Raw genomic sequence first — 25,223 nt, 5'->3', positions numbered from 1 at the left:
TTATTAAGGTGAATAAGAATAAATACCACCTCTGTTATCAGAAGTTTTGCCACGTGACTGCATCCAAAACAATTTCTTCAATACCATTTGAAAATATTTCCCTGTTGTTTTTTCTGTACACAATTATAAATTTATCGTTAATTTTAGTTGAGAAAAAATGCTGTTCTTCCATTGCATTGGTTTAAAATTACAATAAACTCTTTCTTGTTCAAAAGTAAATCTAATTTTTAAGTGTTTTCCTGTTAAAGATAAATCTCTTGAAAATTTGTAGTAATTTGTCTTTATAGGAGAAATAAGTTTCACATCGAATTTTCAAAGATTTACAGCAAGAAACGGTGCAGATAAGAGTGCGAGATAAAACTAGGTGGGTGGTGATATTTTCACAACAGCAAAACCAGTGATTTAGGGCTTCACAGCAAATGGTCAAGTCGATTGTCTATCCTTGTATCTGAAACTTAAACTAAGCTTCAAATCTGGGCTGGGGTGGATGCACTTATAAAATGAAATAATTTCATCCATAAATTATTCAATATTATGGCTTTATACACACACGCACACACACACACACACACACACACACACACATATATATATATATATATATATATATATATATATATATATATATATATATATATATATATATATTATATATATTACATGACCATGTGTGTTTATAGCCATTATCTATTCGTATTTTCTGTTTTAAAATTTCTTATTCTCTAAAAAAAATAATTAGCCTTTAGTTTGTAATAATAATAATAATAATAATAATAATAATAATAATAATAATAATAATAATAATAATAATAATAATAATACCCCAAACTTGCGCGATTCTAGTTGCACGAATTTACAGAGATGCAAACTTTTCTTTGGAACCTAACTAATTGTCATACACGAGTTTTTCACAGACACATGAACATTTGCAAATACTGGGAAACCCTGCAAAAGTGTTTGTTTAATTTTTAATGTAATTTACAAGTTTTCAAGCTTTTATGTAAATTAAATAATATTAGACAATAAGAGTAATAATTTCTCTCTTCTCTCTCTCTCTCTCTCTCTCTCTCTCTCTCTCTCTCTCTCTCTCTCTCTCTTTTACTGAGATGAGATAATTTTTATGGTACATGTGTATGTTTATTTGTTTGGTATGATAAATAAATTTTTTACCTAATAATAAGTACTAATTTTCAAATAATAAGATTAATAACATTAAATAATAATAATAATAATAATAATAATAATAATAATAATAATAATATACCTATAATTACAAAATTCGTATGTGATATGTATTTTAAACAAACAAATATCTTTCTCTCATCTTTTGTAGTTGAAGAAGCTCGAAGGCAAAGCTGTCAGGCGTGTCGATTTAACATGACAAGAAAGGGGAGTGTTGCTGATTATCGAGTCAAAGGTTTCTCACGTAATTCCCTGTCTGTCTCTCTCTTTCTGTCTCTCTCTGTGTCCATAATAATTCATAAAAAAATTCACTCTCTTAAGTAAGGACAACTGTTATCTCTCTTTCTCTCTCGTTCGTAGTTAGCGCAATCTACGTATTACTGTTTCTCTGTATGTTTTTAACTGCACAGTAGATAATTTTAAACTGATCTAATTTTACCTGTACCGTCTAAAAACTGTAAATGCACCGTTCTAAAACACAGAGACATAGAGCATTTCAGAACAAAGAGAAAGAGACAGAATAAAGAAGCTTTTAAAAACGAGGTTGAGAGACTTCTAGAAATAAATTGGTGGAATGGCGAGAGAGAGAAATAGTATACTAATCTTCACACTCTTCTGTATTTTTACGTCAACCATTTATTTCTTTTTTTTTAAGGGTAGTGTATTAAGCCAACTTTTAAATGAAATCACTTGAAATTTCACTTGAAAGTTAGTTTAATACTGAATTTCCATCTTTTGATATCGAACGTAAGAATAACTTCTCTCTCTCTCTCTCATGTTATTCACTCTGTCTCCATAATAATTAATAAATAATTTAAATTGATATTTCAAGTTGGAAGGACAATCTCTCTCTCTCTCTCTCTCTCTCTCTCTTCTCTCTCTCTCTCTCTCTCTTCTACTCTCTCTCTCTTTGTTCGTAATGTTATTCTCTCAAACAGTCTTTTATGTAAGTAATACAACCCTTATTATTGTCTCTGTTTTCTCTCTCTCCACTAGCTCTCTCTCTCTCTCTCTGTCTCTAAACTCTTTACTGTACTCTGTCTCTGTAATAATTCTCTATTAATTTCAAGTAGAGGACAATATCTCTCTCCATCTCTATCTCTTATTTATGTATTCTCCAGAGAGAATAATTGATAAATAATTTCACTCTCTTAAGTAAGGACAACCTCTCTCTCTCTCTCTCTCTCTCTCTCTCTCTCTCTCTCTCTCTCTCTCTCTCTCTCTCTCTTTCATAGTTAGCTGCTCACACATTTTTACAACCCATTACTTCTCTGTACATCTTTACCTGTACAGTAGATAGTTTAAATTGATCTAATTTTACCTGTACCATCTACGAAGTGTAAATGTGCTAGTGTGGCAAATGGATTCTAAAACATAGAGTCATAGTAACTAAGAGTAGTATTAGTCCAAATAAAAAACATTGTTTGTTCATGAAAAAGCATTTCAGAACAAAGAGAAAGAGACGTAGAATCAAAAGTTATTAAAAAGAGGCTGAGAAGACTTTTAAAAACAGATTGGTGGGAAGGGGAGAGAGACAGAAATTCTCTTCCAACTCTCTATTTTTATGTCAACCATTTCTTTCTTTTTTAAGGTAAATGTATTAAGCTAACTTTTGAATGAAATTACGGTAACTTTAATTTCATTTAAAAATTAGCTTAATAATTTGGGAGCATGATTAGGGTCATATTTAGTGTTTAAACTTTAGAAATAAGCATTTATTAGCATTTTTAGAGACCGTGCCAAACTTACGTGAAAATTCGCCTTGCACGATGGGTTCTGGAATCTAACCTCGCATAAGTTCCTGGTATGACTGTAATAATAATAATAATAATAATAATAATAATAATAATAATAATAATAATAATAAAAATAATAATTTTCAATAATAAAAAGAATGGCTATCTGGATGCAGTTGGGTTTACATTGCAGTTTCTCAGTCTCTTGAATGAGTTTCTTTGTAGCAGTTGGTAGTTTTGTAAGTGCCCAAAGTTCATTCGTTCCTTAATGTTCCAGTAGTTCTCGCTACCATTTGCAGAAAGGTGAATGCAGCCAAGGGTGTATTTATGCCATAATTATACCTATAAGTGGGCTTACAATATAGAAACAAGTAAAAAAATTTATGGCAAATAAAACTGGAGGGTGGGGGAACCTATTCCTGTTGGCTGGGAGTGGAATGATTCATCGTGCAGAGCCTGGCCGAGTGATGAAGGCACTTGATTGGCTGGTACCAGGTCCCAGCAATTCTGATCATATGGCGGGCTGCCTGAAGTGGCAGGCAGCTGAGGGTTATCCCGCTAACAAAAAATCCTGCTGTTCTCATGGTGGTAACTCAGGTCGGTCTCTTGATTCATGTTCAGCAATGGTTTCCATGCTGAGGGCCTCCTTATTTTGGAGGTAGCAATATTCAATGTTCCTGTCCAGGATTTTCCTGCTCCCTAAGATCTGCTGATACTGGGGGCCGCCCCTTTGTGTAGGTGGATGGTGATCCTCTTGGAGAGGCAAGTCATACCAATGTAGGAATGGCAGCATCCATTCTCAGGGTACAATATTTGGTAAACCACTATGGCAGCATCCATTCTCAGGGTACAATATTTGGTAAACCACTCATCTCCTTTTCATGGCATCAAACATGATTCCATGCACACTGGACGGACTTCCAAGTCCTTATAGCAGATAGTAAGGTCAACTTTTTTGTCTGCATCGGTGAGTTTCATGTGGGGTCCGATGATGTTCTTTAGGACTGCGTCATCTTTCTTATACTGTGTGTTCATGTAGCCCCTCTAGAACACTCTAATGGTCCTTTCATTCTCAGGGGTTAGTAATATCTCAGATGATACCACCTGTCAATGGCATTTCTTGTCATCCTGGCAACCCAAAGGTAAGAGTACCTGTTATCACACAAACCCTAACTGGTATTGGCCAAACAACAGAGCTTAATTGGTGATGGCCAAATGAAGAAGTCCAGCTGACATCAGCCAAATTGCAGAGTCTAAGAGGCAGCCACCAAATGGTGGAGCTCAGTGACATTCCACTAAATGGTGAAGCACAATTGTTAGCCACCAAACAGCAAATCCTGGTAGGTGTTTTGCCAAACGGTGGAGCCAAGTCACCTGCTGCCAAATGGCAGAAGCCCAGTTGGTATTCTGCCAAACAGTGGAGGCCCAGCTGTCACTCCCCTGAAAGGAGGAAGTCAAACTACCAAATGGTAGATGCCCAGCCACCAAGCAGTGTAAGCCTAGTCACCAAATATTGGTAGCTCAGTCACCATTGGCAGAAGGCCAGCCACCACTCAGCCAAATGGCAGCAGCCCAGCCACCCCTCTGCCAAACAGTGTTAGTCCAGCTGCCAAACCACCAAACAGCAGAATCCCAGATGTTAAGCAGTACAAGATCAGTCACCACTCTACCAAACAGCAGAAACCCCATTGGCACTCCGCCAATGGCGAAAGTCCAACTACCCCTCTGCCAAATGGTGGAAACCCAGCCTCCACTCCACCAGACAGCGGAATCCCCTCTAACTCTGCCAGATGTTGAGAGTCCTAATGCATTCCCAATGAAATGCCATTCTACCTAATGGTATTCGCCCAACTGCCAAACAGTGATAGCCACTACTTTGCCAGTTGGTAGAAACCCAGCCACAACTCTGCCAAATGACAGAGCCTGGTCACCAAATATTGGAAACCCATCTGCCAAATGATGGACGCCCATCTGTCAAACAGCAGAGCCCATCCGCAAAATGGTGGAGACCCATCTACCAAACAGTAGGAGCCCATCCACCAAAAAGTAGAAGCCCAACTGCCAAATAGTGGAGCCCATCCACCAAATGGTAGAAATCCTTCCGCGAAATGCGGGAAGCCTGTCCGTCAAATGGTGGAAGCCCATCTACCAATTGGTGGAAGTTATCCATCAAATGGCAGGAGACCATCTATTGAACAGTGGTAGCCCATTGGTCACATGGGAGAAGTTCATCCACCAAATGGCAGAAGCCCATCAGCTTCCAAACACTGAAACGCCATTCATACCAAAGTGCAATTTTTAATCCACCAAATATCAGAAACCCATCTGTCAATAGCAAACCCAGCCAACAAATAGCAGAAGCCAATCTGCCAAATAACAGAAGCCAATCCACCACACTGTGGAAACCCATAACACCAAATGGTGTAGTCCATTATTCATTGCATAAAGTCCATCCACCTAATAAAATTATTGCAATACTAGTTTTTGCCAAACAATAGAAGCCCATTCACCAAATGACATAAGCCAATCCATTAAACAGTGGAAGCCAGTCTGCAATGGTGGTGGAAAGTCTACAAATTTCATCTTACCCCATCCGCTGAACAGCAACCCATTTGTAAATAGTCCAGTTACCACAGCTATAAGAAGTCTATCCTGAGTAAACATTAAAAGTCCACCTGCCAAATGGTGGAACCCAGCCATCGAATGGAGAATCCATCTAATGAAATGGAGCAAAATCAGCTGCTAAAAAAAAACCTATGGAAGCCTAACCTCCACAAACAGCTAAAGATAATCTGATAAGAACAAAGAACATCTCTGCAGAGAAGAGAGAGATGGACTGAATAAAGAAAAATTTAAATCTTATAGTTTCTGTTTGTTGAAAAATGAAAAGATTGTTTGTGGTTGTTTCAAAGTATTTTTTAAAAAAGGGTTCCACACTTGGGAACTTTGTGTAAAAAAATTACATTTTTTCATGAAGATTTTTCAATCACTAGTATTTTATGCAATAGATTAATCCTTGTACTTATTTTCCATAATTTTTTGGATCCTTTAGCTTGCTGTCCAACCACTCCAACTCCTCTCTTCACTGTCTTAAGTGATGAATAGCTGAAAGAGCCCTAGTGCTGGGATTGACAGCCTAAAATTCTTATGAATGATGAATGAATATCTATACGTACAAAAGTATCTTGACTTTTGTGCTTGGATCTGGGTCCAGCCAGAAATCCAGTTAAAAAGACACTGTCTACATGTGAACCTAAATCTAATTACAAAATTAGATAGAAATCTGTCAAGAAATTTTTGAAATAAATCCTGGTCCACATCCATGTCCTCATCCACCCTGAAATCTAAACAACCCTTCCTCTTCCATGAAATTTAATTGACATTCGTTTCTGATTCCTGAAAACTATCCTGGATTAGCATTCAAGTCTTAATCTATCCCTTAATCTAATAATCTTTTCCTTTACCCTAGCTGCAACCTCCACAAAAATGCATTGCAACAAAATCTGTGTCTAGTCCTAAATCCAGATCCATTCCACAACTAATAAAATTTTCTGTTTCATTCTTGTCTCAACAGTTTAAAACCAAGTTGCAATGAAATGTAAAACAACTGGGAGATAGGATGAAAATGCAGATATATATATTTATAATATTTATAAAATTACTAGATCCAACTATATATAATAGTATATATAAAAAATGATGATGCCTTCTATAAAGCAGTTAGCATAAATTAAACTTTCAGCTTACCTGTTGAAATCCTCCAAGAAGTTCTGTAACATCCATATCAGAGTTGACAGTGAAGGTCAAGAGGTTTATTTAGTACACTGCCTAAAAGACAACAACAGAAGTCTTCGCTACACCCAGTTTAACAATCTAAAGACAAATATCAAAATAGTAACTGAAAGCAGTTTAAATATTGAATAAATTGATACTGCCTTCATTTCCACTACCACAAAAATATGCCATTTATCAATCAAAACAAAAGTTCTGGCTTGATATAAAACAGATATAATGACCAAAGTAATAACTCAACAACCATCTACCTTATTATATTTAAGTATATAACTAAAGTATTAAATTTTCTATAGCTAAGGCATATATCACTGGTAATAACTGGATAACAAATGCATACAGATGGGCAAGAACTAATCATATATATAAATCACAATAAAAAGCACTTTATATAAATAACATATAAACATAATACTATATATATAAAACTATATATTTTTTTAAACATGATACTTCCTGCAGATACTAAACTGTAATAATTGAACAGTATATATAAAGCATAGCTATATATATTATATAAAACTCAGATATAATTACTATTGTCAGTGTATATATACAAAAGTGTTTGTTATTATCTGATCTTCCCATCAAATGCTGCAAACTTTTGTATAATATATATATAACAAATTACTCATAATACATATAAATTTGATATTGTTCATTATGAACCCATTAATCATAAGCAGTCTTACTGCCATAAATGCTCGCCAATGACACCAACTATATTAAATCCTGAAGACAAAGACCACAGCATAAGCCCAGGCCATCCTTCTGTCATCCCCAAGTCTTCATTGTTTTCATGAGAATCCATTGTAAGAGGGCATATTCTGAGTTATATCACTTGTCAACAAGTATTATTGTAAGTATTTTTTCATAAGTAAATTATCATTCCTTTATACAATCAGGATTACTTGTTAACTTCATACTTTTTTTTTTTCAGTCTTATTTTTTGTTGCCATTAGTACTTTTCTAGTAACAAGCATTTCATTCATAAAATTTTGTCTTTAACTCAGTTGTTTTCTTGAAGGCTTACAGTACAGTAACGTCTTACCTTAGATTTCCTGTTTCCTGTTCTCATGTTACTGCTTTTATATTCAACTGCTTATTCTATATATATATATATTCATATATATATCATTACTATATATATAGTGTGTGTATGTGTATGCATGTGTGTTTGAAATCAACAGTAACACATAATCTAAATATGCAGATGTACTCCTTTATGTTCTGCTCTTTAGTTATAGGACCTATTTAGTGCCTTTCATATATATATACAATATATATATATATATACATATATATATATATATATATATATGGTCTATGACCATTGGTATATATATAAATAAACAATTATTCGACCTCAGCGACCAAGAATTCAGTTTGTACTTGGACACTTTAAATCAATCCAAGAGCTGCCATATGTCAGTACAGTATATCGAATTAACGTCATTGTTATGGCTTCCAGTCAATCATGGTTCGGTAGTCTTTGGAAGATAATCTTGGTAATTGGATTTTATCATCAGTAGCCTGTACCTTCGACACATGATTCAAGATATTACTTTATTATATGGGTATTACTTTTAAGCAAAACTACTCCTGGATAATCCTCTTATGCCAAAAATAAAATAAAATTAAATAAAATTACAATATAAAGATTTTAAAGAAAGAACCATCAGAGGCAAATATAACACAAATTCATTTTATTATTGCTTATGTTGTTCTTGAAAATTTTTGCTTGGTAAAAAGACCAAAACATTCATACAGCCTATTTTCAAGTGTTGGGGGAATTGAGATAGGAAGAAAAACTGATGATTCGCCATGAAAGAGAGGGAGGCCAGAAGAGTTAGAAAACACAGGGGATAGTAGAGGGTTCTTGTTTTAGAAGAGACTAGTCTGAAGGCCTGAGCAAACTGGCTGACTTTGAGTTCACAACTTTCGTGGCTGCAAGCACGCTGATGTATTAAAGTAATATCTATAAAATCAGCACAGAATACTTTATAACACAATTGAAGTTCGTTCAGTTGGAAATAAGTCCCGTTTTTCTTTGCAGTACAGACCTGCGTAATTTAACTCTACCACTAAATAAAAGTATACCTTAGTTTTACCAGACCACTGAGCTGATTAACAGCTCTCCAAGAGATTTCCCCTCCCTGTTAGACTTATTTTACGTGGCTAGAACCAATTGGTTACCAATAGCAACAGGACCTCCAGCCTTGTGAGAATCTCAAACCACATTATAAAGAGAAATGAATTTCTATCACCATGAAGTAAACTCCTCTAACTCTTCATCAGCCTGCTGTTGTCATTGAACTCCGGCCCAGTGAGTTCCAGTCCACGGCTCTACCGACTCACCCAACGAAGAGCTCAAACTCTACCACTAAGAACAGTGTGTAGAAGGCCTTTGCAAACAGAGCTCTCCAGAAAAGTGAATGCATGAGTGTATGAAGAGCACAACCAATTCATAAGACACAGAACCATGAGACAATCTGTCATATCCAGAGATGCTATTTGTTTATAGCATAAAAGCTTTTTCATTTTGTTGAATTTCCCTGAAAGACAAGAAAATAATTTTGAGAATCTGAAATTGATTCAAATCTTTCTAATTGAAAAAATGACACTTCCAAATATTCTTTTTAGTTCATCTCCTACTTCTACAAACAACCACATACTCCCGATGAGCCCCGTCTAACAACCTTACCTCATGCATCTTCGATCCTAACCATCTTCCATCAATATTTTTCCTTCCTTATACTACTGACACTTTCCAGTTAGGAAAAGGTTGTGATTCCATTTTAAGGAGCTAGAGCAAAATGTCAAGGATTTAGGTCACAAAGGTAAGCACATATTTAGGTGATTTTAGCAATAAAGTTATCAGAAACACGATGATAGTAGACTGGAGTAGACTCTCTTTCTTTGGTAGAGTTAAAAATGATCAGTTCCATTTTAAATTCATGAATGTTCAAGACTTCAAAATAATGGAAAAGCAGGCAGGCAAATTTCTAGAGAGGCTGACACTCCAAAATCAAACCAGTGGGTAGAAGGGACACAAGCCTTATATATATACTTCTAAGAGAAGGCTACTCTGAATATAAACTTTGTTCTCAACCTTGGACTGTGCCATAGCCATTTCTACTATGGCCTTCCATGGTCTTGGGTTTGAAAATTCCCTTGCAGGAGGGTTTTCAGGCATTTATCCTCTTTTTGTTAACTTTCCTGTTTTTTTGAAAACTGTGTTGGACAGGCTGATTAAAAGTAAACTTGCTTGGTGGATTATCAGGAAAGTTTTTATTTTTTGTCTTTACCTAATCTTTTTAGGCTTCTGAGTGTTTTATTTCTAAATCCATCCTGACTGTCCTCCCACAGTTGTTGTGGCAAACCTGGTGGATTTCTTTTGCCTTACAAGGTGTGTCGGCCCCACCTTGTCAACAAGTTGCTTCCAGCATTTTTTCAATGACGTATGGTGGCCGTTATTTATACTCTCAACAGAATTTTTGTAAATAATGTAAATACTGTTGTTGATGGTATTACTGTTTATTGTTCTGTTGATTTTTAAAACGTTACTCTTGTTATGAGTTTATTTATTAGTTTTGATACCGATTTTATGTTGATAATTTTAATTCTTTCGGGAGATATTGAGCTGAATCCTGGGTCTGTTACTCATTACAGTAAGAAAAATGCAGAGTACTTTACTCAAATATTCGGGGCTTAAGGTAAAATTTTGTTGGCCCCAGAGTTGTGCTCTTAGCTATGATTTGTTGTTTTATCAAATCATAGTCAAAGGCTAAGTTTTTAATCCCGGGGTTTGATGGCCCTAATTGTATTTATTGTCGTAACATCCCACATGCACAAGGTATGACTGTATACACTAAGTCTGGACGACCTATTTATCGTCAGAAAAATCTGGAGTGTAGTTGCCATGAAGTTCTTTGTTTTAAAATTTTCGGTAAGTTCTACAATGTTTACATACTTGCTGTTTACCGCAATCCAAATATCGACAATTCTATATGTGACTGTCTTTTGGAAAGGATTAATATGGTTTAGGTACAGGATTCAAAAGCTTCATTCATTATTTGTGGAGACTAATGCAAATTACACAGATCATCATGGTTGGTTTGCTCTTGAGTTCTGCGTATACCCTTCAATTTTGTCCAGCTAATTGAGGAACCCATGCACATTTCTGGTAACAGATTAGACCTCATATTCACGGATGTTCTATAGCTATTGTCAAGTCTAAGGTCTGTCCATTGAGATGGACATATCTGTCAATCAGTATATTCCTAATTCCACCACTGGAAAAATGGTCTGGCTAAAATCCAGGGCCAATAAATATCAAACAAATAAATCTTGTCAGGCACTTAATATTTCAGTTGCTATATTAGATTCTGATCCCTAGAAGTAGTTAAATGAAATTCTGACAGCTATTTTAATAAGATATGTTCCTAGAATGGTCATCAAATTTAGGACAAATGACCAGCCATGGTTTGACGGTACATGTAGACAAGCCTACCATGACAAACAGACCACATTCAATGCATGGAGCCAAAATCGTTCAAATGAGAATTACACCATTTTTTGTTGAGTCTTGCTGTGCTACAACTATAACTTACCATACAGCCAAGAGAAATTACAACAATTCCTGGAAGAGAAAACTTGAAGGAATTATTCAGCCTCATCTGTGGTGGACCAAATTGGCATCATCTATCTTTGGGTCAGGCTCATCTTCACTTCCACCACTACTAACAGATGATGGTAGATTGGTTACTGGGAAAAGGCTGGACTGCTTCATCAAGCTTTTGAAGCTAAGCAATCATCTGAGGATGTCCCTCTCCCTGATACTTGGCATCCTGAACCTATTCTTACAAAATTTGCATTTCACTCCAGGGATGTTAAGAAAATTCTGGATAATCTTGATAGTTGGGGTGGAGAAGATCCTGATGGTTTCTCCCCTTCGTTTTTTTTTTAAAAGTTTCTAGTGTGTTGTCTCCCAAGATTACTAGCTTCTATAGATTTTTATGTCGATGTAGTATCTTTGCGGATGAGTACAAGCTTAGTAATACAGTGCCTGTTCCAAAGAGTGGCACATCTTCAGACTGAAGTGACTACAGGCAAATCTTCTATTCTCCCTGTGTCTCCAAAGTTGCTGAAAAACTTATTTTTAAGCCACTATATAAGTATGTGGAATCTAAAGGATTGTTAGCTTATAGTCAATATGCATACAGGAAGCAGTTAGGTACCTGCAATGCTCTTCTAGACTTGACATGCCATTTGCAAGGGATCCTTGATCATGGTTTTGAGTACAGAGTAATTCAAATAGATTTTAGTGCTGCTTTCGATTTAGTAAATCGCTTCAGAATCTTGGAGTGGTAGGATATATTTTAAGATTAATTCAAGATTTCCTTACAGGTAAGCAGCAGCTTTGGACGGGATCTTTAGTGAACCAAGACCTATAGTGTCTGGGAGTTTCATAGGGTAGTGTTGTTGATCCACTGTTATTTTTAGTGCATATAAGTGATATGGTTGTTTTGCCTGGAAAACAAGATTGTTCAGTATGCTGATGATGCAAAACTTGTAGGTGTAGTAGTCTTCACTTATGAGAAATGAAGCTGCCCTCAGCCTCAATCGGGACATGAACAGGATCAGGGAATGGTGCAGTCAGTGGGGTATGAGGCTGAACTCCAGTAAAACGAAAACACTATTGATTAGCAGATCTCGTACAGATTTCCCACACCATCCTCCCCTTCAGGTGGATGGAACTTTGCTGAATGAGTCGCATGCTTTAATCATTCTAGGTGTAACTTCTGACCCACATCTAACTTTTGAGAAACATCTAATGAAAGTTTGATACACGACATCTTTAACATAACCCCATAGAAAGGAGTCCAGGGGAGTGATATCTGGTGAACGAGGTGGCCATGGAATTGGGCCATCCCTTCCAATTCACTGGTCTGGAAATGTTTCATTTAGGAACCCACGAACACGCAGTCCCTAATGTGGTGGTGCACCATCTTGCTGGAAAAGGTTGGTTGGTTGCAATGATTTGATTGCACATGATCCCACACCTCACATTCACCTTTGTACTATCTCGGTGAAGTTCCCTGGTCACATGGGGATGTTCTGAGCCCCAGATTCTCACATTATGTGTGTTCAGTTTCCCTGAAATGATGAAAGGTTGCCTCATGACCAAAACAAACTCAGTTGAGGAACATTTTATCCTCAGAAATTAGTTCCAGCATGTTAACTGCAAATTTTATTCGTCTTGGTTTATCATTTGACTTGAGTGCCTGTATGAGTTGCACTTTGTAAGCGTACAATTGTAAAGGCTCGCGAAGGTGACCTTTGAAAAGTTGGGTCAGCTATTCGCAGGGTCCATTTTCACTACACGCAGCAGACAGGAAACTGCTGAAGCAATTCGCATACCACAAGGGTCGAAGAAGCCTCCTTGGTGACAAGACACGGGCTGGCAAATGCGTTTTCAGCAAAGAACGTTCTAGAAGCTGAACCAGTTACAAAATCCGGTTTTTGAAGGATGCTTCTTAATAATGTATGGTGTGTACGTGTACTTCGCTGACACCTCGAAGTACAGAGGTGTGTCTTGCCGATCTTTGACCTCGAATGATGTCATACAAAAGTTTCGTTATATCTGCGTTACATAATGAATATAATGGGAGGAACCGTTGTTCAATTGGACTTGTGAGATCCGATTCTTGTGTGTCTGAAGATGTGGGTGATTTTTCACATGGAGACTGTCCCAGAGGACTTGTGGAGTGAGTAAGAATTCATATACGTTTTCAGACTTTGTTTTTCAGAACTGTGAACACACAGTTTCTCCTGTGTCAGTGGAAGATGTGTTTCTGCAATTTTTACATTTTATGATTTTTAATGTGACGTTTCTTTTTTTCAGGTATTTCTGTTCCACTCCATTCCTATTCCTTTTCCTCTCTCCCTCCTACTCCTACAAGGATGAGAGTGGTATGACATTTGAGATGACCTGTTTTAATTGATTGACGTGTTCATGTTTTGACAGATGAGTTATTTTCTGTAATTGGGGTTTATGATTTTGGAACCTTATTTCCTTAGAAGATTTTCTGATAGTTATGTGAAACATTGGATTTCATTCTGCGTAATTTTTAAGAAGTTATTTTTCGTTGATTTTTGTCAATAAAGGATTTTAGTTTTGTACTTAGTATCTCATTCCAGTAGTCCTTAGATTTTAGTTAGGGAAAGATATAACTTACGATGCCGGCTCATGTTACTGCTATCACACAATGTCTCGGAATAAGCGAGATCAAACCTCTGTTCATAAAACAGAGACTTAAATCAAGTATAGGCTCAGAAATGGCCGTTACACAATCGCAAGTTCTTGTGTAGAACTTTGTGCACTGTTGAACATGGTAGCTGTAAGTGTCTGGCAGCAGTACTGATGGACTTTGTAGGAGAATGATCAAAGGCTTGTCTTGCACAATTGATGTTTTTCTCAGATGTTCTTGGTCGTCCATTCCTCCCTTTATCCAACACTGTCCCTGTCTTCATAAATTTCTTGTGCCATGCAAGAATTGGCGGACGTGACAGTGGATCTCTCCTTACTTATTTCTGTAGTTTCTCTGAGTCTGCATATCCGCTTTAATTTCAGTAAACCATGATACACATTATGCCTTTTCTTAAGGAGTAGCCATTTTTTAGGGATTCATTTAACAGTACCTCTTTCATCAAGAGGGTACCTGAAATACACAAATGCAATGTGATTAAAAACTTTGATAACTGCTGAGTACATACTGTAGAACTAATCTGAACCAAGGTATCTCATAAATGGCTATCAATATATTTTTTAAATATATATATATATATATATATATATATATATATATATATATATATATATATATATATATATATAAATATATATATATATATATATATATATATATATATATATATATATATATATATATATATATATATATATATATATATATATGACTATTTATCACATCACCGTGATTCATATACAATCAAGAAAGCTACAAACGTCCTTTAATATCAATTCGCTCTACCTCAGAAATAATATATTTTCATATATATTACCAGAAGGGGAATTTTTAGTTGATAATAAGTCCACCGTCCCGTGAAAATTCGAACCAGCGACGGACGAGGACTCAGGACTACGAGGGACATAATTGTCGGCCACAAGAGGGTATAAGTGAATATCACCTCCCATCAACTCACCCATCGAACTCAGGTGTTTTGCATTTGGAGCGATATCCACCACCTCTGCCATGTTGACCGTGTAGTCGTTTGTCGCACAGGTAGCCATATTATGACTATTTATCACATCACCGTGATTCATATACAATCAGAAAGCTACAAACGTCCTTTAATATCCAATTCGCTCTACCTCGGAAATAATATATTTTCATATATGTTGCCGAAGAAGGCTTTAGTTGATAATAAGTCCACCGTCCCGTGGGGTCGAACCAGCGACGGACGAGGACTCAGGACTACTGGGCGACTAGCCAGTCGGCCACAAGGTATAAGTGAATATCACCTCCCATCAACTCACCCGTCGAACTCAGGTGTTTTGCATTTGGAGGCGATATCCACCCACCTCTGCCATGTTGACCGTGTATGCGTTTGTCACGTAGCCATATTATGACTATTTATCACATCACCGTGATTCATATACAATCAGAAAGCCACAGACGTCCTTTAATATCAACTCTACCTCGGAAGTAATATATTTTCGTATATGTTGCCAAGGGAATTTTTAGTTGATAATAAGTCCTGAGTCCTAGTCCGAACCAGCTGGATCGAACCCCCAGGTGACGGTGGACTTACTATCAACTAAAAAGTCCCTTCAACATATATGAAAAATGGATATTATCTCCCACCAACTCACCCCGTCGAATTGAATATTAAAGGACGTTTGTAGCTTCTGATTGTATATGAATCACGGTGATGTGATAAATAGTCATAATATATTACGTGCGACAAACGCACTACACGTCAACATGGCAGAGGTGGGTGGATATCGTTCCAAATGCAAAAACACCTGAGTTCGACGGGTGAGTTGATGGGAGTACGATATTCACTTATACCTCTCTTTGTGGCCAACTGCTAGTGCGTCCCTGTAGTCCTGAGTCCTCGTCCGCAAGTTCGACCCCACACGGTGGACTTATTATCAACTAAAAATTCCTTTCGGTAACATATATGAAAATATATTATTTCCGAGTAGAGCCATTGATATTAAAGGACATTTGTAGCTTTTGATTGTATATGAATCACGGTGATGTGATAAATAGTTATAATATGGCTACGTGCGACAAACGCACTACACGGTCAACATGGCAGAGGTGAGTGGATATCGTCTCCAAATGCAAAACACCTGAGTTCGGCGGGTGAGCTGATGGGAGGTGATATTCACTTATACCTCCTCTTGTGGCCGACTGGGTTAGTGGTCCCTGTAGTCCTGAGTCCTCGTCCATCGCTGGTTTGACCCCACGGACAGTGGATTTATTATCAACTAAAAATTCCCCTTCGGTAACATATATGAAAATATATTATTTCGGGTAAAGCTGAAATTGGATAAAAAGACGTTTGTAGCTTTCTGATTGTATATGAATCACGGTGATGTGATAAATAGTCATAATATACTTCGTGCGACAAACGCACTACACGGGTCAACATGGCAGAGGTGGGTGGATATCGTCTCCAAATGCAAAACACCTGAGTTCGACGGGTGAGTTGATGGGAGGTGATATTCACTTATACCTCTTGTGGCCGACTGGGTTAGTGCGTCCCTGTAGTCCTGAGTCCTCGTCCGTCGCTGGTTCGACCTCACGGACGGTGGACTTATTATCAACTAAAAATTCCTTCGGTAACATATATGAAAATATATTATTTCGAGGTAGAGCTAATGGATATTAAAGTACGTTTGTAGCTTTCTGATTGTATATGAATCATGGTGATGTGATAAATAGTCATAATATGGCTACATCGACAAACGCACTACACGGTCAACATGGCAGAGGTGGGTGGATATTGTCTCCAAATGCAAAACACCTGAGTTCGACGGGTGAGTTGATGGGAGGTGATATTCACTTATACATCTCTTGTGGCCGACTGGGTTAGTGCGTCCCTGTAGTCCTGAGTCTTCGTCCGTCGCTGATTCGACCCCACGGGACAATGGACTTATTATCAACTAAAAAATTCCCCTTCGGTAACATATATAAAAATATATTATTTCTGAGGTAGAGCGAATTGGATATTAAAGGACTTTTGTAGCTTTCTGTATATATATATATATATATATATATATATATATATATATATATATATATATATATATATATACTGTATATATAGGCTTATACACGCATGCATTCTATATGGCCTATAATGTATAATGCGACTATACCATAAGAATAACTTTCCGCCAAAGGACATTATAATTGATAAGTACAGCTGAGTCGGCCATGATTCGAACCTTGGCTTTTGGTATAGGTACAACTGAAAACCCTAACCACGCGGTTATCAAGAGAGGTGAATCCTGGGTCGAGAGGAAACTCTTATCAGTTATAATTCCTCCTGGGTGTATGTTGTTTCTAAGATAAGAGTGAATTCGGTATAAAATGATATTAGTGGCTTAATTTATAATGTACGTATGTTTATATATATATATATATATATATATATATATATATATATATATATATATATATATATATATATATATATATATATATATACATATATATATATATATATATATATATATATATATATATATATATATATATATATATATATATATATATATATATATATAATATATATAATATATATAATATATATAATATATATAATATATATATATATATATATATATATATATATATATATATATATATATATATATATATATATATATATATATATATATATATATATATATATATATATATCCAAGAAAAGCACCACACACACTTAAATGGGATGATAATATGGTATGATGACGAACAATGATCTATTCTAACTCTAATAAATGTATCTACATCTGGGAGTTATACGAATATATGAGTAAGAAAAACATTACATCCATTTCTCATGGTAAATTTGTTAGCGTTAATCTCATTCTGACATACTGGGTGCAGGTTTGAATCCTACCACGGCGTCAGAATTTCTTCAAGCACATCCCAAAAAATGAGAAAAATTGAAAAGAAGACGATTGTGGTTATTACAAATACACACATATATATATACATATATATATATATGTATATATATATATATATATATATATATATATATATATATATATATATATATATATATTGTATATATATATATATATATAAATTTCTATATATATGTACATAACATATGTAGATATGTGAGTAAGTATACATGACACATATATATGTGTGTATATATATATATTTATATATATATATATATATATATATATATATATATATATATATATATATATATATATATATATATATATATATATATATATGAACATATATAAATAAGTACTATACACACACCACATGCACTTGGGTATATGTAAATAAATAATAAATATATATATATATATATATATATTATATATATATATATATATATATATATATATATATATATATATATATATATATATATATATATATATATATATATAAATATATGTCTATACACACACCCACATACATGGGTATATGTAAATAAATAAATAAATATATATATATACACAGTATATATATATATATATATATATATATATATATATATTATATATATATATATATATATATATATATATATATATATATACATATACTGTATATATGAATGTATGTAAATTTATATATATACATATACATAATATATACACACATATATCTATACATTATATATATACACACACATGTACACATATATATATGAAATGTATATATATATATATATATATATATATATATATATATATATATATATATATATATATATACAGTATATATGTATATACATATACTGTACATATATATATATATATATATATATATAATATATATATTTATATATATATATATATATATGTATATATATGTATGTGTATGTGTTAGTATAAAATGCTAATGTGGGATTTAAAATTTTCTGGCAGTATTTTTACAATCTTCAGTATTTCTTAATTTGAAGTATTCAAGGGATTACGAAAAGCTCCTACTTTATTGCTCTGCTCATTTATTTCAAAGCTAACAATTGGAGCCATCTACCCGTGGCCATCCTCAAGACTACTTTATGTGAATACAAGCAGACACTGATTGAAATCTAGAATAAAAAAAAAAATTAAAGATATGACAATTTTCATAATCCAGAAATCTGAAGACATGAATTTCACAGGCCAGGATGCTTCTTCATGAATCCACCACTTCAGAGTGAGTCCCAATTGCGCACAGCTAATTTTGTATCCAGTGCAGTCTATTTTGAGAAGCTTTCATTTCTCTTTCAATTTTAAATGTGTAAACTACGCTAGTCCAAGATTCCTTAGTTTCCTGAGGCGTGAATATGTTTCTCAGCACAATGGCAGCTACCAGTGTGCAACACAGTTCATATTAAAAGGCTCTCATGCCTCCTCCAAAGTCAAATTTGCTAACGACCCCGTTCCCAACTTCCTTGGATTTCCTCAACTCAAGGGTGGCTGTCAGGGTCGGGTGGCAGAAAACTCAGGAGTACTCTGCTGTTGCTGCGGTTTCCTCTCTCTGCGATGAAACAGATGCCCTGTATCCATCCAGATTGCCCATGCCTTTCACTTTTGATGCTTTTTTGCTACAATATTACTTTTATATTCATCAAATAATGAACATGTTTCACTACTGAGACCATTTTGGCCTGTAAAATTTATTGGTATTAATTTGTGAGAACCAGAAAATTTGTTGTAAATATTTATTGTCAATCAATTTTTTCGCCACAATCACTTACACTCGTACATTGGAGTGTGATTTCATTGTAGATCTAGTGTAACCCTGAGAATGGCAATAGGTTAAGGCTAACAGCTGATAGTGTGGGAATAAAAATTTCATGACTGAGGCAATATACCAGCAGATCTTATTTGTCTCTTGATAACTTCAGCCTCGATGATTGGAAACACTGGAGATTGTAGAGGTGTTGACAGAGAGTTGTATGTGCCACATGTACCTACAACTCGCAAATGAAAATAAATGGAAGACTGTGCCCGAAAAGCATAAAGAGACATATGAACTGTGTTGAGCACTGATCCCGTGTTGGAAACGCTTTCGCCCTTCGGGGGATCTAGGGATTCTACGAACAGCTTGTTATTCAGATGAAAGTTTAGAGGAAGTGCGCTGGACATTGGGTATCTGGGGGAGCTGAAGTATGCATGGAGAGGCACACTGGATTGAGGAGTCTTTTAATCAATTTTTCTGTACTATGAAATTTGTGCTAAACTTTTAGATTTTTAAACTTTCCTTTCCAACTCTTGTTTTGCGATAATTTTTGGCTGCTCTGCTTGATATTAGAATGTAATTACAATGTGACTCTAGAGGAGCACTGAATAAGACAATGAACTGGTGGCTGAAAGAGCTATAGGTTTAGGAATAAATAATTGCAGAGTTGTAGCAAATCCTTGAAGGATATTGAAAGTACTTGAGACATTCAAAGATCTGTCAGTGAATTATGAAAGACACACATGCAATAGCACTTAAAGAAAATGCAGAAAGACTGCCATAAAATCACACACAAACACACACACAGATGTGGTTTAAAGCGCTTCACTGTAGTCCTGAGTTCTTGTCTTCCGTGGTACGAGCCCACGAGACGACGAACTTATTATCAACTAAAAAAATTCCCCTCCGGTAACACATATGAAAATATATTATTTCCAAGGTAGAGAGAATTAGATGTTAAATGACATTTGTAGCTTAATGCTTCTATATGAATCACGGTTATGTGATAAAATTCATTCATATATATACATATATATATATCTATATATACATACATACATACATATATATATATATATATATATATATATATATATATATATGTATATATATGAATGAATTTTATCACATAAATCATTTAACATCTAATTCTCTCTACCATGGAAATAATATATTTTCATATGTGTTACCCAAGGGGAATTTTTTAGTTGATAATAAGTTCGTATATATATATATATATATATATATATATATATATATATATATATATATATATATATATATATATATATATATATGTATATATACATGCATGTGTGCGTGCACATACTTCACAGTGTTTACAGTTAGGATATTTTTTATCAAAAGTTCTCTTTATATCTTTAGTATCACTATCTTGAAACCTGCATCACAAAACCTTAATCACTCATTCTCCCTCATAATTATGCAGATGTTCGCAATTCTCATCCTATCTTATCTTATCAAGTGATTGGGTAATAAGTCTCATTTTCAAATATAAGGAAACACGCACTGGATATATAATGCATGAATTTATACAATTACTGTATATACAATATATCTATTAATCTACCTTCCTATCAACGTGTTAATGGTTTGTACAAAATGAGAGGGTTATATGTGTTCATTTCCATCATATTTCATGGTGAAGGGGTAAGTCGAATGAAATGTTGGCAATTCGAGCGCTGATGGGTTGGGAAGTTGGGTAAAATTCGCTGGTACGTTGGGCGCTAGGTGCCTGCCCGGGAAAAACCTCAGGCTCCATCTTCTTTTATGACCTTTGTGTCCGAATTGCTAACGTAGTGGACTCTCACTCGAAAGACCGGGGTTTGGTCCCATTGTGAGTCAGAAATTTATTTCAGTGCAATAATTTAATAAGTCATGTGTTCATTTCCAGCGACGAGGAATCAGGACTACAGTGACACACTAACCAGTCGGCCGACTGGTAGTCCTGATATATTATTATCAACTAAAAATTCCTTTCGATATAAAATATATATATATATATATGTGTGTATATATATACTGTATGTGATAAATAGTTTATATATATATATATATATATATATATATATATATATATATATATATATATATATATATATATATATATATATAATTTGTTTGTCACAAATATGATCAATTTGTCACCTGGTTATTACACAAAATAATAATACCAAAAGTTACCTCACTTCGACCAGATACTTGAAACCTCATAACAAAAATATTAAGACTGAATACTCTAAAGGTATAGTGATCCCATAAAACTTGCTTATCACTTAAGAAAATCAATGTATCTTGATCAAGTTATGGGTGAGGTAACAACTAATAAGCTATAAACAGACTAGTGGAAAATGGGTATCACTTCAACAAACACTATAATGGTTTCCCTGGTTCTATTTCACCTAGATAAGTCTCATTTGAACAAACAGATATATCACTTACCTTGTACACATTCATTAATTTCTCTAATTACTGGTGGTCAAAATGAAACACTGTGCTTTTAAAACTTTAAACAGACAAATTTATTTCTAAGTTCAAAAGTTATATGCAGAGTTCACAATCTCAAAAAGATTTACTGTTATCTGACAACAGTGTAAGATTTAAGTATTTCTTAATCAAGTTTAATTAAAAAAACTTTAATTTATTAAGAAAGCAATTTGGTTAAGCAAGATTCAAACCATTAACTATCACTCAAGTTTTAAACATATACCTGATTAACTAAACTCAAGACAAGTGTTCACCAAAATATTACTGACTGAAATCCATATAAGTATTCTCTGAAATCTCAATAATATGTATGCACTAACAAAATGCTAAGTAATCACCAGCACAAAACTTTGGAAAACACTAATGATAAAATTAGAGTAATATGATAACACAGACATATAAGAATGAAATATGCAAAAATGGAAATATACCAACAGCCATTTCACTAAGACAAAGATATGTTTAAAGATTATATCAATCTTTCAAAAGATTACCTTCACTTTTAAAAAAGGTTAAACTCACGTCTTTCTAAGACTTTCTCAAAGACAAACTGCCAAGTCACAATGACATACACAATGATATATAATTAGCAGCAAGACACATTAGAACTCACTATAAGAGATATTATCCACCTCTTATCAAAATAATAATTCTCTTTTACCTAGAACATCACTTTAACTCTTAACATAATAAAAACCAGTAAACATCACATTACCTTTTATACGTGGTACACCATTATATACACTTTACACAATGCTTGCACAATATAAATGCCTTAGATCACTCTTACAAATTGTATACACTTCTTGGGTGAGTTTAATGAAACTTTTACAAACAGGAGAGCAGCCAGTATAACAACCTTATGCCTGAATGGTAATTTGAGAGAGAGAGGGAGACAGCCTATTTCCAGCAACCCCTTTGGCTAACTGACTCTTTCTCATTCAACAATCCTCTTTAATCTTCAAGCCCTCCCAGAATACTCAAAGAATACACATAGGGAATTCACGGCACACCTTATTCCTTATTCTATAGAACACACAAAGAATACACACAGAGAATTCTAAGGCTCAGAAGGAAATATGCCAGAGCTCTTATCAATGATTGACATTTCCCTGTTCACTCAAAACACCTGAGCAAACAGAAGGAAGTATTTGCGACCAAAACTGGCTCACTGTCAGCATGTCAACTTCACTCTCTCTCTCGGTTTCTCATTCTTTCTCCTCAAGATTATGGAAAGTAATAAGCACAGACAAAGATGATAGCCTCAGAATAGGCACACATGATAAACATATAACAAGCATTTAGCCGATAGCTGTCAACTCATGTCAGAGATAGGACAAGAGGCCTTTGCCTTTCGAACACGACTTCCTTCACCCCAAACAACTGTGTAAATACAGGAAGCGGTAAGCGATAATGGTTCTGAAAAAAAACATCTCTCCCTCTCTACAACATGCTAAGAATTCGAGTCCATAACACCCAGTATACAATTTTATATACTGCACCATATATTAAACAAATGGAAAGAACATATCAAGACATTTTAAGATTACATGATACGCAATTTATCTGTAAGAAAAAGACATTTTAAAATCATATCATCACAACAAATGACGAATCTGTAAGCAAAACATCAAAATTTTCACAGAGACACACATGATATTTGTAGAATGGTTTTATATATTATAACACCTTAAAATAATATATAAATATATATATATATATATATATATATATATATATATATATATATATATATATATATATATATATATATATATATATATATATATATATATATATATATATATATATATATATATATATATTGTCACATTTGCACAGCCGTGCAGATAAAGGATGGCTCTACTTATGATCTAGATAATGGCAACTGACTAAAGAAGGGGGCTATGCTCCGGTGAACAGAAAGTTTAATAGTGACTATACTCAAAATACCATCAAAATAAGGGTTGAAGGCAAACTTAGATTGTCCACTTAAAGTCTAATTCACTAAAGTATCAGAAAATGAAATATTTATAGGAGCTATCAATGGAACTCTGTGGAACTGTTCAAATTACCGTATTAAGATCACAATCACTAAGCAAGGGTGCCACACAAGTGCGCGCATTATAACTATGCCTTCTTAGGCTAATACATGTCTCAAGTATGGGATAGGATCCTTACAATGTACAGGATGGGGTACAGCAAGCAAGACAAGGATCACACTGGGATTCCAGATACCTTGACTGGGTATGGCACCTGTAGTATGCAGGAAGCTGGCACCATTGACCTACTGGTAATTTCACACAACAGGTACTTGCACCACGGATCTGCCAAGGCAGGGGTGTTGTAATACACAAGGAATTTCGAATGACACTTAACTTGGAATTGGTAAGTAAATAGCAAAACACTGGCATTAATAATTCACTGTATGTTAACACCTATAGACAAAGCAAACATACAATTAACACTAGTATTCCAGTGCTGATAAATCAAACACCACAATCAAACTCACATGAATCTCTAAGGGAGAAAAAGTTGAATGGATATGGGAATAGGAGAACAGGTGGAAATTTCAGGTAATGATAAAAGGGTGAGGCCGAACAAACAACTTCCAATCACATTACCTTAGTCTGTGGACAACACTTGAGGAGATCAGAGCCAGGTTCCTGTAGCAGGGCATCAATGGAAGCTGCGTCATGTACAGTCCCCATCATAGAGGGATTAGATGAAGCAGAAGGGTGCTGGTGGGCTACAGCGGCATCAGTGCTCAAAGGGCAAGGCTGTTAGTTAGGACAACCTTCAGAGTGACAGCATCAGAGAGACATCTTCAAAGAGACTTCTCGACAGGTAGATGTTGTAAGATACGCTAGCCAAGGATGGTCCATCATAGCTCATAATTATACTGCTAATGGCACTGACAGCAGTTGTGTTTTGACAGTTCCCTCTTAATAGGGTCATCTATTGTCCTCGTCTTGGGCACACCGCTAATCCTGGCAGGTATCTGGAAAGGTTGTTGAAAGTCGGCTGATAAAAG

The sequence above is a fragment of the Macrobrachium rosenbergii genome, chromosome 42, assembly GCF_040412425.1.
Source record: "Macrobrachium rosenbergii isolate ZJJX-2024 chromosome 42, ASM4041242v1, whole genome shotgun sequence".
Classification (NCBI taxonomy): Eukaryota; Metazoa; Arthropoda; class Malacostraca; order Decapoda; family Palaemonidae; genus Macrobrachium; species Macrobrachium rosenbergii.
The sequence above is the reverse complement of the archived record's forward strand: the minus strand, read 5'-3'. Positions refer to the sequence as shown.